Source organism: Globicephala melas, chromosome 8, assembly GCF_963455315.2.
Source record: "Globicephala melas chromosome 8, mGloMel1.2, whole genome shotgun sequence".
NCBI lineage: Eukaryota > Metazoa > Chordata > Mammalia > Artiodactyla > Delphinidae > Globicephala > Globicephala melas.
Window position 1 is genome coordinate 41,803,632 of NC_083321.1, and position 14,261 is coordinate 41,817,892.

Below are 14,261 nucleotides of genomic sequence, written 5' to 3' on the forward strand. Positions count from 1 at the left end.
ACTAGCTGAGGCCCTCCTGCTGTGGGTCCAATCATCTGCCCAGGTCACACTGAGGGCTGCAGTGCTCTCTGTGATGTCAGCCCCATTGACTCTGGGTTCCTTGAGGACAGAGAAGGTGTCATAGCCACAATTACCTCCCCAACACATGTCTAAGAATCTGGCACAGGGAACATTTGTGGGTGGACCCGTGGAAAGACGGACAGATGGTTGGATAAATGGATCAATGCCTGCTGGAGTCCCTGCCATGACTTAACCCCAGTGAGGCTCCATGACAGTCCAGTTCTCACTACTTCCTGGTATTTCAAAGGATGAGTCCAGTTGGCTCCAGAATTTCTATTTAGAAGGAGCTTAGGAGTAGCAATCAGGTTGGGAAGATTGGCAAGAGGATTTGTCTTAAAGTTGCATTTCCCACTTTTTTTGTGTGGTAGACATGGAGGTTTACCACCACAGTCCCCTTTGAGGGAGGACTTGCTGCTCAGCTGCAGGGAGCATGGTCAGCAGACAGCCTTTGATGTCAGCTCCTACAGGGTCTGCCTCAGCTGAAGAGTTGCCATGTCCAAAATCATGCCCTCACCGGGGCAGCCCCTATCTGGTGACCGAGGGAGGTGGCGTATCTAGGCTTAGCTATTTTGGCTTGATGCAAGACATCTAACAGGCAATGCTGACTTCCTGCTGGAGGGCTGAGGCTCTATCAGCATCCAACACAGTTTGATTTCCACCTCTACCAATTTCACAGGTGTTAATCCCTAACAAACAGCTTGATTCCAGAACCCCAACCCAGAGTCTGTTCCCCAAAACCCAAACTGTCACATTTCTTTAAATTTAAAGATAAATACAAATATCAATATTTTCTAAACTTCTTGTATTCAAGCCTTTCATACATTTGAGAAAAATCATCCCTACCGAAGAATACCAAGTGGTGGCTCCAGGGTGTCAGTGGAGATGGTGGAGAAGCTGAAGGCTCTCCAGTCCTCCCTTTTCACCACACTGACATCTGGTAGAGTTTTCTGGTTTGGAAGCCCTGTGTGTACAGACAAACTTAGCAAGGAGTACGTCAGGGACAGGGAGCTGGGTGCCCCAGGTGGATCTAGGGGGAGAAAGGGAGCTGCAGATTTCTTCCTGGATATCAGGCACCTCCCTAATGAGATGGCCAGAAACAGTAGCAAGATCACCCGCTTCTCACTCAGGAGGGACTTCCAGAGCCTTGGGGAGCCCAGGATTGAGCGTGGTCTTCCTAGGTGGAGGAAACAGAGAGCAGAGTCTGGAGCTGCTGAGGTGCCTGGAAATTGAGAGTCAGGATATCAGAGAGGAGGGAGCTGCACAGGGAAGGAGCTCCTGCAATCTGCATATGAACCCCCTTGGGTCTTTCACCAAATGCTAACCTGTAGATGCACAGAGCAAGATACCACAGGTCTGTCAGAAAGGAATTATCCATTGGGGTCTGTATAAGCGAAATGAGGATTCTGAAGGCTGCACAGTGTTGAGATATTGGTGTTCCAACTAGCCAGAATAAAGTGACATCCCAGGCATTCAGTGGAGAGCTCAGAAGGACCATATCTTAGAAGTAGGTTTGCTCTAGCCTTAGAATAAGGGCTATGCTAGTCCCACCCTAATGAAGCCTAAAACCAAGTCCCAGTTGGATCAAACTGATGTGCCGATACATTAACTACCTAAAAGAACAAAAAAACAACACTCTTTGAGGGAAGAAAACAAATCCAGACTCTCAATAATGTAATATCCACATGGCTCAGCAAGCAATAACAATCATTAGACCTGGAAAGGAGCAAGAAAATGCGACCCATAACCAGGAGTAGCAACAACAAAAACAAAATGGTCCAAAGAAACAGACTCTGAGAGGACACTGGAATTAACAGCCAAGGACTTTAAAACAGCTATTATAAATATATTCAAGATTAAAAAAAAAAAAAAGATGGAGGTAAGGCATCTCAGCAGAGAAATGGAAACTATTAAAAAAAAAAAGAACAGAATGGAAATTCTAAAACTAAAAATCATAATATTTAAAATGAAATTTTGGGATTTCCCTGGCACTCCAGTTGTTAAGACTCTGCGCTTCCACTGCAGGGGGCGCAGGTTTGATCCGTGGTCGTGGTCGGGGAACTAAGATACCACATGCTGTGCAGCATGGCCAAGAAGAAAAAACAGCACAACAAAAATTTACTGGATGGGCTTAACAGCAAGTTGGACACTACAAAACAAAAATCAGTATATTTGAAAACAGGTGAATAGAAACTATCCAAACTGAAACACAGAAAGAAAAAGGATTGAAAAACACAGCCTCAGTGACTTATGGGATAATGTCAAGCAGTCTAATATACGTATATATGGAGCCTCAGAGGGAAAGAAAGATCAGCACAGAAAAGATTTTGAAGAAATAATGGCCAAAATTTTCTAAATTTGATAAAAACTGTCAACCCACAGATCCCAGAAGCTCAATAAAACACAAGCAGCATAAACATTAAAAAAAAAAAACTAAACTAAAAATCCATCGTAGTCAAATTGCTAAAAGAAAATAAAAATAAAGCACCCAGAGGAAAAAAGGCACATTACATATGGGGGTCAATGATAAGAATAATCACTGACTGCTCATGAGAAGCAACGGAGATCAAAAGACAACAGAATGGAGACATTCAAGATGGCAGAAGAGTAACACGCGGAGATCACCTTCCTCCCCACAAATACATCAAAAATACATCTATATGTGGAACAACTCCTACAGAACACCTACTGAATGCTGGCAGAAGACCTCAGACTTCCCAAAAGGCAAGAAACTCCCCATGTACCTGGGTAGGGTAAAAGAAAAAACAGAGAGAAAAGAATAGGGACGGGACCTGCACCACTGGGAGGGAGCTGTGAAGCAGGAAAAATTTCCCCACACTAGAAAGCCCCTTCACTGGTGGAGATGGGGGCGGGGGGGTGAGGGGGAAGCTTCAGAGCCACAGAGGAGAGTGCAGCAACAGGGCTGCAGAAGGCAAAGTGGAGAGACTGCCACACAGAGGATCGGTGCCGACCAGCATTCACCAGCCCAAGAGGCTTGTCTGCTCACCCAGGGGGATGGGAAGGGGCTGGGAGCTGAGGCTCTGGCTTCGGAGGTCAGATCCCAGGGAGAGGACTGGGGTTGGCTGCGTTAACACAGCCTGAAGGGGGCTAGTGCACCACAGCTAGCCGGGAGGGAGTCCGGGAAAACGTCTGGACCTGCCTAAGAGGCAAGAGACCATTGTTTTGGGGTGTGCGAGGAGAGGGGATTCAGAGCACCGCCTAAACGAGCTCCAGAGACGGGTGTGAGTCTTGGCTATCAGCATGGACCCCAGAGACAGGCATGAAACGCTAAGGCTGCTGCTGCAGCCACCAAGAAGCCTGTGTGCAAGCACAGGTCACTAACTACACCTCCCCTCCCAGGAGCCTGTGCAGCCCGCCACTGCCAGGGTCCTGTGATCCAGGGACAACTTCCCCAGGAGAACACACGGCGTGCCTCAGGCTGTTGCAATGTCATGCTGGCCTCTGCCACCACAGGATCACCCCTCATTCCGTACCCCTCCCTCCCCCTGGCCTGAGTGAAACAGAGCCCCCTAATCAGCTGCTACTTTAACCCCGTCCTGTTTGAGCAAAGAACAGACGCCCTCAGGTGACCTACATGCAGAGGCAGGGCCAAATCCAAAGCTGAACCCCAGGAGCTGTGCAAACAAAGAAGAGAAAGGGAAATCTCTCCCAGCAGTCTCAGGAGCAGCGGATTAAACCTACACAATGAACTTGATGTACCCTGCATCTGTGGAATACATGAATAGACAACGAATCATCCCACTTAGGCGGTGGACTTTGGGAGCAATGATATATATATATATACACATATATATATTTTTTTCCTTTTTCTTTTCTTGTGAGTGTGTATGCTTCTGTGTGTGATTTTGTTTGTATAGCTTTGCTTTAACCATTTGTCCTAGGGTTCTGTCTGTCCGTTTTTTGTTTTTGCTTTTTGTTGTCATTTTTAATATAGTTTTTACTACTTGTTATCACTGGTGGATTTGTTTTTTGGTTTGGTTGCTCTCTCTTTCTTTCTATTACTTTTTAATTTTTAATAATTATTTTTTATTTTAACAACTTTATTATTTTTTTCTTTCGTTCATTCTTTTTTTCTCTCTTTTATTCTGAGCCATGTGGATGACAGGGTCTTGGTGCTTCGGCCAGCTGTCAGGCCTGTGCCTCTGAGGTGGGAGAGGCAAGTTCAGGACTATGGTCCACCAGAGACCTACCAGCTCCACGTAATATCAAATGGTGAAAATCTCCCAGAGATCTCCATCTCAACGCCAAGACCCAGCTCCACTCAACGATCAGCAAGCTACAGTGCTGGACACCCTATGCCAAACAACTAGCAAGACAGGAACACTACCCCACCCACTAGCAGAAAACCGGCCTAAAATCATACTAAGGTCACAGACACCCCAAAACACACCACTGGACAGAGACCTGCCCACCAGAAAGACACGATGCAGCCTCATCCACCAGAACACAGGAACTAGTCCCCTCCACCGCAAAGCCTACCCAACCCACTGAACCAACCTTAGCCATTGCGGGCAGACACCCAAAACAATAGGAACTATGAACCTGCAGCCTGTGAAAAGGATACCCCAAACACAGTAAGTTACGCAAAATGAGAAGACAGAGAAACACACAGCAGATGAAGGAGCAAGGTAAAAACCCACCAGACCAAACAAATGAAGAGGAAATAGGCAGTCTACCTGAAAAAGAATTCAGAGTAATGATAGTAAAGATGATGCAAAATCTTGGAAATAGAATGGAGAAAATACAAGGAACGTTTAACAAGGACCTACAAGAACTAAACAGCAAACAAACAATGATGAATGACACAATAAATGAAATTAAAAATTCTCTAGAGGGACTCAATAGCAGAATAACTGAGGCAGAAGAACGGATAAGTGACCTGGAAGATAAAATAGTGGATATAACTATTGCAGAGCAGAATAAAGAAAAAAGAATGAAAAGAATTGAGGACAGTCTCAGAGACTACTGCGGCAACATTAAACGCACCAACATTCGATTTATAGGGCTCCCAGAAGAAGAGGAGAAAAAGAAAGGGACTGAGAAAATATTTGAAGAGATTATAGTTGAAAATTTCCCTAATATGGAAAAGGAAATAATCAAGTCCAGGAAGCACAGAGAGTCCCATACAGGATAAATCCAAGGAGAAACACGCCAAGACACATATTAATCAAACTTTCAAAAATTAAATACAAAAAAAAATGTTAAAAGCAGCAAGGGAAAAACAACAAATAACATACAAGGGAATCCCCATAAGGTTAACAGCTGATCTTTCAGCAGAAACTATGCAAGCCAGACATATTTAGAGTAATGAAAGAGAAAACCTACAATCAAGATTACTCTACCTGGCAAGGATCTCACTCAGATTTGAGGGAGAAATTAAAACGTTTACAGACAAGCAAAAGCTAAGAGAATTCAGCACCACCAAACCGGCTTTACAACAAATGCTAAAGGAAGTTCTCTAGGCAGGAAACACAAGAGATGGAAAAGACCTACAATAACAAACCCAAAACAATTAAAAAAATGGTAATAGGAACATACATATTGATAATTACCTTAAATGTAAATGGATTAAATGCTCCAACCAAAAGACACAGACTGGCTGAATGGATACAAAAACAAGACCCATATATATGCTGTCTACAAGAGACCCACTTCAGACCTAGGGACACATACAGACTGAAAGTGAGGGAACGGAAAACAATATTCCATGCAAATGGAAATCAAAAGAAAGCTGGAGTAGCAATACTCATATCAGACAAAATAGACTTTAAAATAAAGACTATTACAAGAGACAAAGAAGGACACTACATAATGATCAAGGGATCAATCCAAGAAGAAGGTATAACAATTGTATATATTTATGCACCCAACAAAGGAGCACCTCAATACCTAAGGCAAATGCTAACAGCCATGAAAGGGGAAATCAACAGTAACACAATCATAGTAGGGGACTTTAACACCTCACTTTCACCAATGGACAGATCATCCAGAATGAAAATAAATAAGGAAACACAAGCTTTAAATGATACATTAAACAAGATGGACTTAATTGATATTTATAGGACATTCCATTCAAAAAGAACAGAATATACTTTCTTCTCAAGTGCTCATGGAACATTCTCCAGGATAGATCATATCTTGGGTCACAAATCAAGCCTTGGTAAATTTAAGAAAACTGAAATCATATCAAGTATCTTTTCCGACCACAATACTATGAGGCTAGATATCGATTACAGGAAAAAAATCTGTAAAAAATACAAACACATGGAGGCTAAACAATACACTACTTAATAACCAAGAGATCACTGAAGAAATCAAAGAGGAAATTAAAAAATACCTAGAAACAAATGACAATGAAAACACGATGACCCAAAACCTATGGGATGCAGCAAAAGTAATTCTACGAGGGAAGTTTATAGCAATACAATCCTACCTTAAGAAACAAGAAACATCTCAAACAAACAAACTAAACTTATACTGAAAGCAATTAGAGAAAGAAGGACAAAAGTACCCTCAAAGTTAGCAGAAGGAAAGAAATCATAAAGATCTGATCAGAAATAAATGAAAAAGAAATGAAGGAAACAATAGCACAGATCAATAAAACTAAAAGCTGGTTCTTTGAGAAGATAAACAAAATTGATAAACCATTAGCCAGAATCATCAAGAAAAAAAGGGAGAAGACTCAAATCAAGAGAATTAGAGATGAAAAAGGAGAAGTAACAACTGACACTGCAGAAATACAAAGGATCATGAGAGATTACTACAAGCAACTCTATGCCAATAAAATGGACAACCTGGAAGAAATGGACAAATCCTTAGAAAGCTATAACCTTCCAAGACTGAACCAGGAAGAAATGGAAAATATGAACAGACCAATCACAAGCACTGAAATTGAAACTGTGATTAAAAATCTTCCAAGAAACAAAAGCCCAGGACCAGATGGCTTCACAGGCAAAGCCATCAAACATTTAGAGAAGAGCTAACACCTATCCTTCTCAAACTCTTCCAAAATATAGCAGAGGGAGGAACACTCCCAAACTCATTCTACAAGGCCACCATCACCCTGATTCCAAAACCAGACAAGGATGTCACAAAGAAAGAAAACTACAGGCCAATATCACTGATGAACACAGATGCAAAAAACCTCAACAAAATACTAGCAAACAGAATCCAACAGCACATTAAAAGGATCATACACCATGATAAGGGGGGTTTATCCCAGGAATGCAAGGATTCTTCATCATATGCAAATCAATCAATGTAATACACCATATTAACAAATTGAAGAATAAAAACAATATGATCATCTCAATAGATGCAGAAAAAGCTTTTGACAAAATTCAACACCCATTTATGATAAAAACCCTCCAGAAAGTAGGCATAGAGGGAACTTATCTCAACATAATAAAGGCCATATATGACAAACCCACAGCAAACATCGTCCTCAATGGTGAAAAACTGAAACCATTTCCACTAAGATCAGGAACAAGACAAGGTTGCCTACTCTTACCACTATTATTCAACATAGTTTTGGAAGTTTTAGCCACAGCAATCAGAGAAGAAAAAGAAATAAAAGGAATCCAAATTGGAAAAGAAGAAGTAAAGCTGTCACTGTTGGCAGATGACATGATACTATACATAGAGAATCCTAAAGATGCTACCAGAAAACTACTAGGGCTAATCAATGAATCTGGTAAAGTAGCAGGATATAAAATCAATGCACAGAAATCTCTTGCATTCCCATACACTAATGATGAAAAATCTGAAAGAGAAATTAAGGAAACACTCTCATTTACCACTGCAACAAAAAGAATAAAATACCTAGGAATAAACATAACTAAGGAGACAAAAGACCTGTATGCAGAAGACTATAAGACACTGATGAAACAAATTAAAGATGATAGAAACAGATGGAGAGATATACCATGTTCTTGGATTGGAAGAATCAACATTGTGAAAATGACTATACTACCCAAAGCAATCTACAGATTCAATGCAATCCCTGTCAAACTACCACTGGCATTTTTCACAGAACTAGAACAAAAAATTTCACAATGTGTATGGAAACATGAAAGGCCCCGAATAGCCAAAGCAATCCTGAGAAAGAAAAATGGAGCTGGAGGAATCAGGCTCCCTGACTTCAGACTATAGTACAAACCTACAGTAATCAAGACAGTCTGGTACTGGCACAAAAACAGAAATATAGACAAATGGAACAGGATAGAAAGCCCAGAGATAAACCCACGCACCTATGGTCACATTATTTTTTGATAAAGGAGGCAAGAATATACAATGGAGAAAAGACAGCCTCTTCAATCAGTGGTGCTGGGAAAACTGGACGGCTACATGTAAAAGAATGAAATTAGAACACTCCCTAACACCATACACGAAAATAAACTCAAAATGGATTAAAGACCTAAATCTAAGGCCAGACACTATAAAACTCTTAGAGGAAAACATAGGCAGAACACTCTAGGACATAAATCACAGCAAGATCCTTTTTGATCCATCTCCTAGAGAAAGGGAAATAAAAACAAAAATAAACAAATGGGACCTAATGAAACTTAAAAGCTTTTGCACAGCAAAGGAAACCATACAGAAGACGAAAAGAGAACCCTCAGAATGGGAGAAAATATTTGCAAATGAAGCAAAGGACAAAGGATTAATCTCCAAGATTTACAAGCAGCTCATGCAGCTCAATATCAAAAAAATAAACAACCCAATCCAAAAATGGGCAGAAGACCTAAATAGACATTTCTCCAAAGAAGATATACAGACTGCCAACAAACACATGAAAGAATGCTCAACATCACTAATCCTTAGAGAAATGCAAATCAAACTGCAATTAGGTATCACCTCACAGCAGTCAAAATGGCCATCATCAAACAATCTACAAACAATAAATGCTGGAGAAGGTGTGGAGAAGAGGGAACCTTCTTGCACTCTTGGTGGGAATGTGAATTGGTACAGCCACTATGGAGAACAGTATGGAGTTCCTTAAAAAACTAAAAATAGAACTACCCTACGACCCAGCAATCCCACTACTGGGCATATACACTGAGAAAACCACAATTCAAAAAGAGTCATGTACCAAAATGTTCATTGCAGCTCTATTTACAATAGCCAGGAGATGGAAACAACCTAAGTGTCCATCATCAGATGAATGGATAAAGAAGATGTGGCACATATATACAATGGAATATTACTCAGCCATAAAAAGAAACGAAATTGAGTTATTTGTAGTGAGGTCAATGGACCTAGAGTCTGTCATAAAGAGTGAAGTAAGTCACAAAGTGAAAAACAAATACCGTAAGCTAACACATATATATGGAATCTAGAAAAAAAAAAAAGAATGGTTATGAAGAATCTAGGGAGAGGACGGGAATCAAGACGCAGACCTACTAGAGAATGGACTTGAGGACACAGGGAGGGGGAAGGGTAAGCTGGGACGAAGTGAGAGAGTGGCATGGACTTATATATACTACCAAATGTAAAATAGATAGCTAGTGGGAAGCAGCCGCATAGCACAGTGAGATCAGCTCGGTGCTTTGTGACCACCTAGAGGGGTGGGATAGGCAGGGTGGGAAGGAGACACAAGAGGGAGGAGATATGGGGATATATGTACAGCTGATTCACTGTGTTATAAAGCAGAAACTAACACACCACTGTAAAGCAATTATACTCCAATAAAGATGTTAAAAAAAAAAGACAACAGAATGATATATGTAAAGTGCTAAAGAGAAAAACTGTCAACCTAGAATTCTTTTTTCAGAGACAATATCCTATAAAATGAAGATGAAATATAGACATTTCCAGACAAAGGCACAAGAATTCATCACCAGCAGACCTACACAACAAGATATGATAATGTTTTCAGGCCAAAGGGAAATGGCACCAGATGGAAATATGAATCTACATGAAGAAATGAAGAACTCCATAAATGTTAAATACTTTTTCTTAAAAGTACTTTAGAAAAAAAAAAAAAAGTACTTTAGAAAATACAAAGTCTTGTTTTCATTACAAGAAAAACAGCTGACTGTTTAAAGCAAAAGTATTAACAATTTATTACAGTTTATAACATTTGGAAAAGCAAAAAAAAAAAAAAAAGAAAAAGAAAAATGTTTGGTAACAGTATCATGAAGAATGGGAAGGGGGTAATTGGAAATATACTGTTGTAAGGTTCTTATATGCTAAGTGGTGTAACATTAATTCCACGTAGACTGTGATAAGTAGAGATATTAGCAAGCTAAACTCAGTAGTGTATACAAAAGACACTATACAAAAACTAAATTGGGTTTAATCCTAGAAAAGTGAGTTTTATAATTTAAAGTGGAATAATTCACTCTATGCAAATTAAAGGAGAAAAAAATAATCATGTTTTTCCTATTCTAGAATTGTCCTTTTCCATCCTGACAAGCTAACTGTGCAACTTCTAACCAGGCCACATAGAGATGCTTAAGTTTGACAAAAGATGGCAGATATATTGCACACATCCCATGTTTCTGTTTTTGCACCCATGGCAGACATCAATAAATGATCATGCCTCGCATTCTCTTCTGCTGAGCCTCTCTTGGGTCTCAAATTTTTTCTCAATACAGATATTAGTTATCAACTGACTGGCAATAATACCTAAGATAATGTCCATTTACAATAACTGGTTTGGACCAGAAGAATGAGATGTGGAATGGAGTTTTATCAGAAGTCTGGGATCACTTAAGAATGATGGTTAGAAGACTAATCTTATTATTATAAATAATAACAGTAATGATTATGATGATTATGACAGTAATGATCATAATGATTATGACAGTAATAATGAATCAATGCTATCAACTGCCTATCTCCAGATTTCTTATATAAGAAAACTTAGTAGCAATCTGTTTTTGGATATTTGCCATTGAAAGCATTCTTGATACAGACTTGATGCCTAAATTGAAAAGTGAAAGATGGGTGAGAGCTGACAAAATTTTGCAGGTAGAGGCACGTCGTGATCAAGACAAGACAGAGATTAGAACTTTGGTAGAAAAGCAAGTGGTTGAGGCATGAGGAACAGGAAAAAATGTAGGAGATGAGAATGTTCAGATCATAATGAGCTTTAGAAATCTGTGTTATGAAGTACAAACTTTATCCTGGGTACAGTGTACAAATGGGAAGTCACTTAGGGGTTTTAAGTATGGAAACCAACATATCAGAATTGTGATTTAGAAAGATCATTCAGTTGTTGAAGAGAGCATTCTTTGGAGAGGAACCAGACTAGAGGCATGGAAATCAGTTAGGAAAATGTCATCACGATCCAGGTAAGAGAAATGTTGGTCTCTGGACCACAGCGGTAGCAATGAAGATGGAAGGAAGTTAACATATCTCCAATGTTAAGGGAATAGAATGGCAAAGATCTGGTGACTAATGCAAAAATTAGTATAAAGAGAGGGAAGAGCAAAGAATGATTCCCATTTCTAGTTTACCTGGGTGGATGATGGGGTCCATCTGATGGGACAGAGGAGGAGAGTTTGGGGGACAGGGAGAAAAATATAAGAGATAATGAACAGTCTCTTCCAGAGCTGAGTTCATCTTAAGGAACGGATGAAGGGCTCTTTATTGAAGTACTACAACCGTGACTCCACTGACAAACAACAAAAGAGTGTGTGTGTGTGTGTGTGCGTGCGTGCGCGCGCGCACGCGCATGTGCGCACGCCTTTTTGGGAATGGGATGTATAGATGGGGAAGACAGACTAGGTAGAAAGAGTGGGGTTTTTTTTGTTTTTTGTTTTCAGGCAAAGAATTTGCCTTCTAGATGTTGGTGGGCTGACCAAATCTGCAAATTAGCAATCGGTTCCACAGTGATATAATACATATGGAAGAGCAAGGATGATTCCCATGTAATGATGGTGTGCCCATATCAGGTACTGACAAAGGAAGTAGTAGCCAACTTGAAAAAGTGAGAAAGGCAGTGAACATTTTTTCAGGACCAACCAGTAGGCTTTACTCCACCACATTTGGGGTCCTGAACTGTGTTAGTGGAAGGTACCAGCATTGCTAAGATGTAGATGAGGAGCTGTATCCAAACCGGACAGGAAACAGATGGCACACTGAGAAAAGTAACAGAGGTCAAGGAAGGGACTACAAAAGTATGAGCAGGGTTAAAGCAACGACGAGGAACGGTGAAGCACAGGGACTATCAACAGTGGGGAGCTGCAGGCAAGGGGAGGAGACGATGATTGGAACTCTGAGAAATGCGGAGCTGTAGGAGGGAGGCCACCCTGCAGCAGCAATGGCATTTGGTAGAGGAATGCAACCACTGCCAAACCAGAGCTCAGAGGGAATGACTGAGGAGCAAACAGTCCTATCCTTTCTCTCCTCTTGTCCTCTACTCCTGCCAGTGCCTCTCACGGGCTGAATCCAACTGGAAGCCAGAAGGCAAGGGAACCCAAATGTGTCATCCACAGAGGTCAGCTTGACGTGGCAAAGAGCAGCGTGGAGAATAGAGTGGGTCTGCAGGGGCAAAGAACATTCAGCAGAGGAACTTTCCTCTTGAGGGAAAAGGGTGAGGCGGGGTGCCTCTAAAGTGAGGACTGTGAATCAGAATTAGAAACTCAAATGAAATAACCAGCAAGCTCTAACCAAGGAAAAAAGGTAAAAAGTAACTAGACTTATCTTGGAAAAAAAATAATTGAAGCCCAGGGTAGGGGTGGGAGGGGGAAGAGGGGAACCTGACAACTGATGTGGAAACACTGTACATTCTCCTTTGAAAATGAGGAAGACTGAGAAAGCTGTACAGAATGCCTGGCAAAGCAAAGAATCAAATCTAGAGCTAAGAATCTGTGATTTAACAGTATACAAATACACGTACCCTGCAATTTCTAGTTGTAAGTGAAAATTTCCTGAAGATTTTTGATTCTGAGGAAGAAACCTTGTTCAAAAACGAATATTTTAAATGTGTATGTGTGAGGGTGGGATGATTTCCAGAATTGGCTTCTGGATAGTTCAAGTCTTTTCCTAATTACAGGCCACTGATCAGGATTGAGGACTACAGAGCTAATGGAATGCGAAATGCTCCAGCAGCCAAGTTATATAAACAATTAGAAAAAATTGACAGTTTGCAGTTCAAGTTTGTTTTATCTCTTTTAAATAAAAGCAAGAGGAGGGAAACTCCCCAAAGAATTCTTGGAACACAAATGAGGCCCAGGTCATGTGCTATAATCTACCTCAGCAAGAAGACAAACTATTGGGTTGACTACAGATCATTAGGGCAGATAAAGAGGGCCAGTTGTCTCAACGTGCCCGCGGGTGAAATGACTAAGTGGGACTTCTGTTCCCGTATGAGGAAATTTTGAAGGATCCTCATTTTATCCAGTGGGCAAGTCCTGTTGATTGCAGAAAAGCCACAGTGGAGAAGGGTGCTCAATTAAAGTGATAATAATATTAACACTGCAAGGTGTAAAGAGAACTGATTTCTTATACTTTTATTCAAAATGTTCAAAATTTGTATTCCTTAATGATTAAAAAAAGTGGTATCTGGGACTTTCCTGGCGGTCCAGTGGTTGAGACTTTGTCATCCAATGCAGGGGGGTGTGGGTTTGATCCCTGGTCAGGGGACTAGGATCCCACATGCCTCGGGGCCAAGAAACCAAAAACATAAAAGCGAGGGCAATATTGTGTCAAATTCATATTGTGTGTGCAATATTGTGTCAAATAAAAAATGAGGACTTCCCTGGTGGCACTGTGGTTAAGAATCCGCCTGCCAATGCAGGGGACACAGATTCGATCCCTGGTCAGGGACGATCCCACATGCCGCGGGGCAACTAAGCCCATGTGCCACAACTACTGAGCCTGCGCTCTAGAGCCCATGAGCCACAAGTTCTGAGCCCACGTGCCACAACTACTGAACCTGCACGCCTAGAGCCTGTGCTCCACAACGAGAAGCCACTGCAATGAGAAGCCCGTGTACCACAACGAAGAGTAGCCCCCGCTGACCGCAACTAGAGAAAGCCCGTGCACAGCAACAAAGACCCAACACAGCCAAAAATAAATAAATTTAGATTTTAAAAGAAGACTTTAAAAAAATGGCCCACATTAAAAAAATCTTTTAAAAAAAGTGTTATCAGAAATGGGGAAATCATAGTATAAAATTGGAGAATATAAATTGCGTTGCATTAGTATAACTAATTCCATAATTATTCCATAGC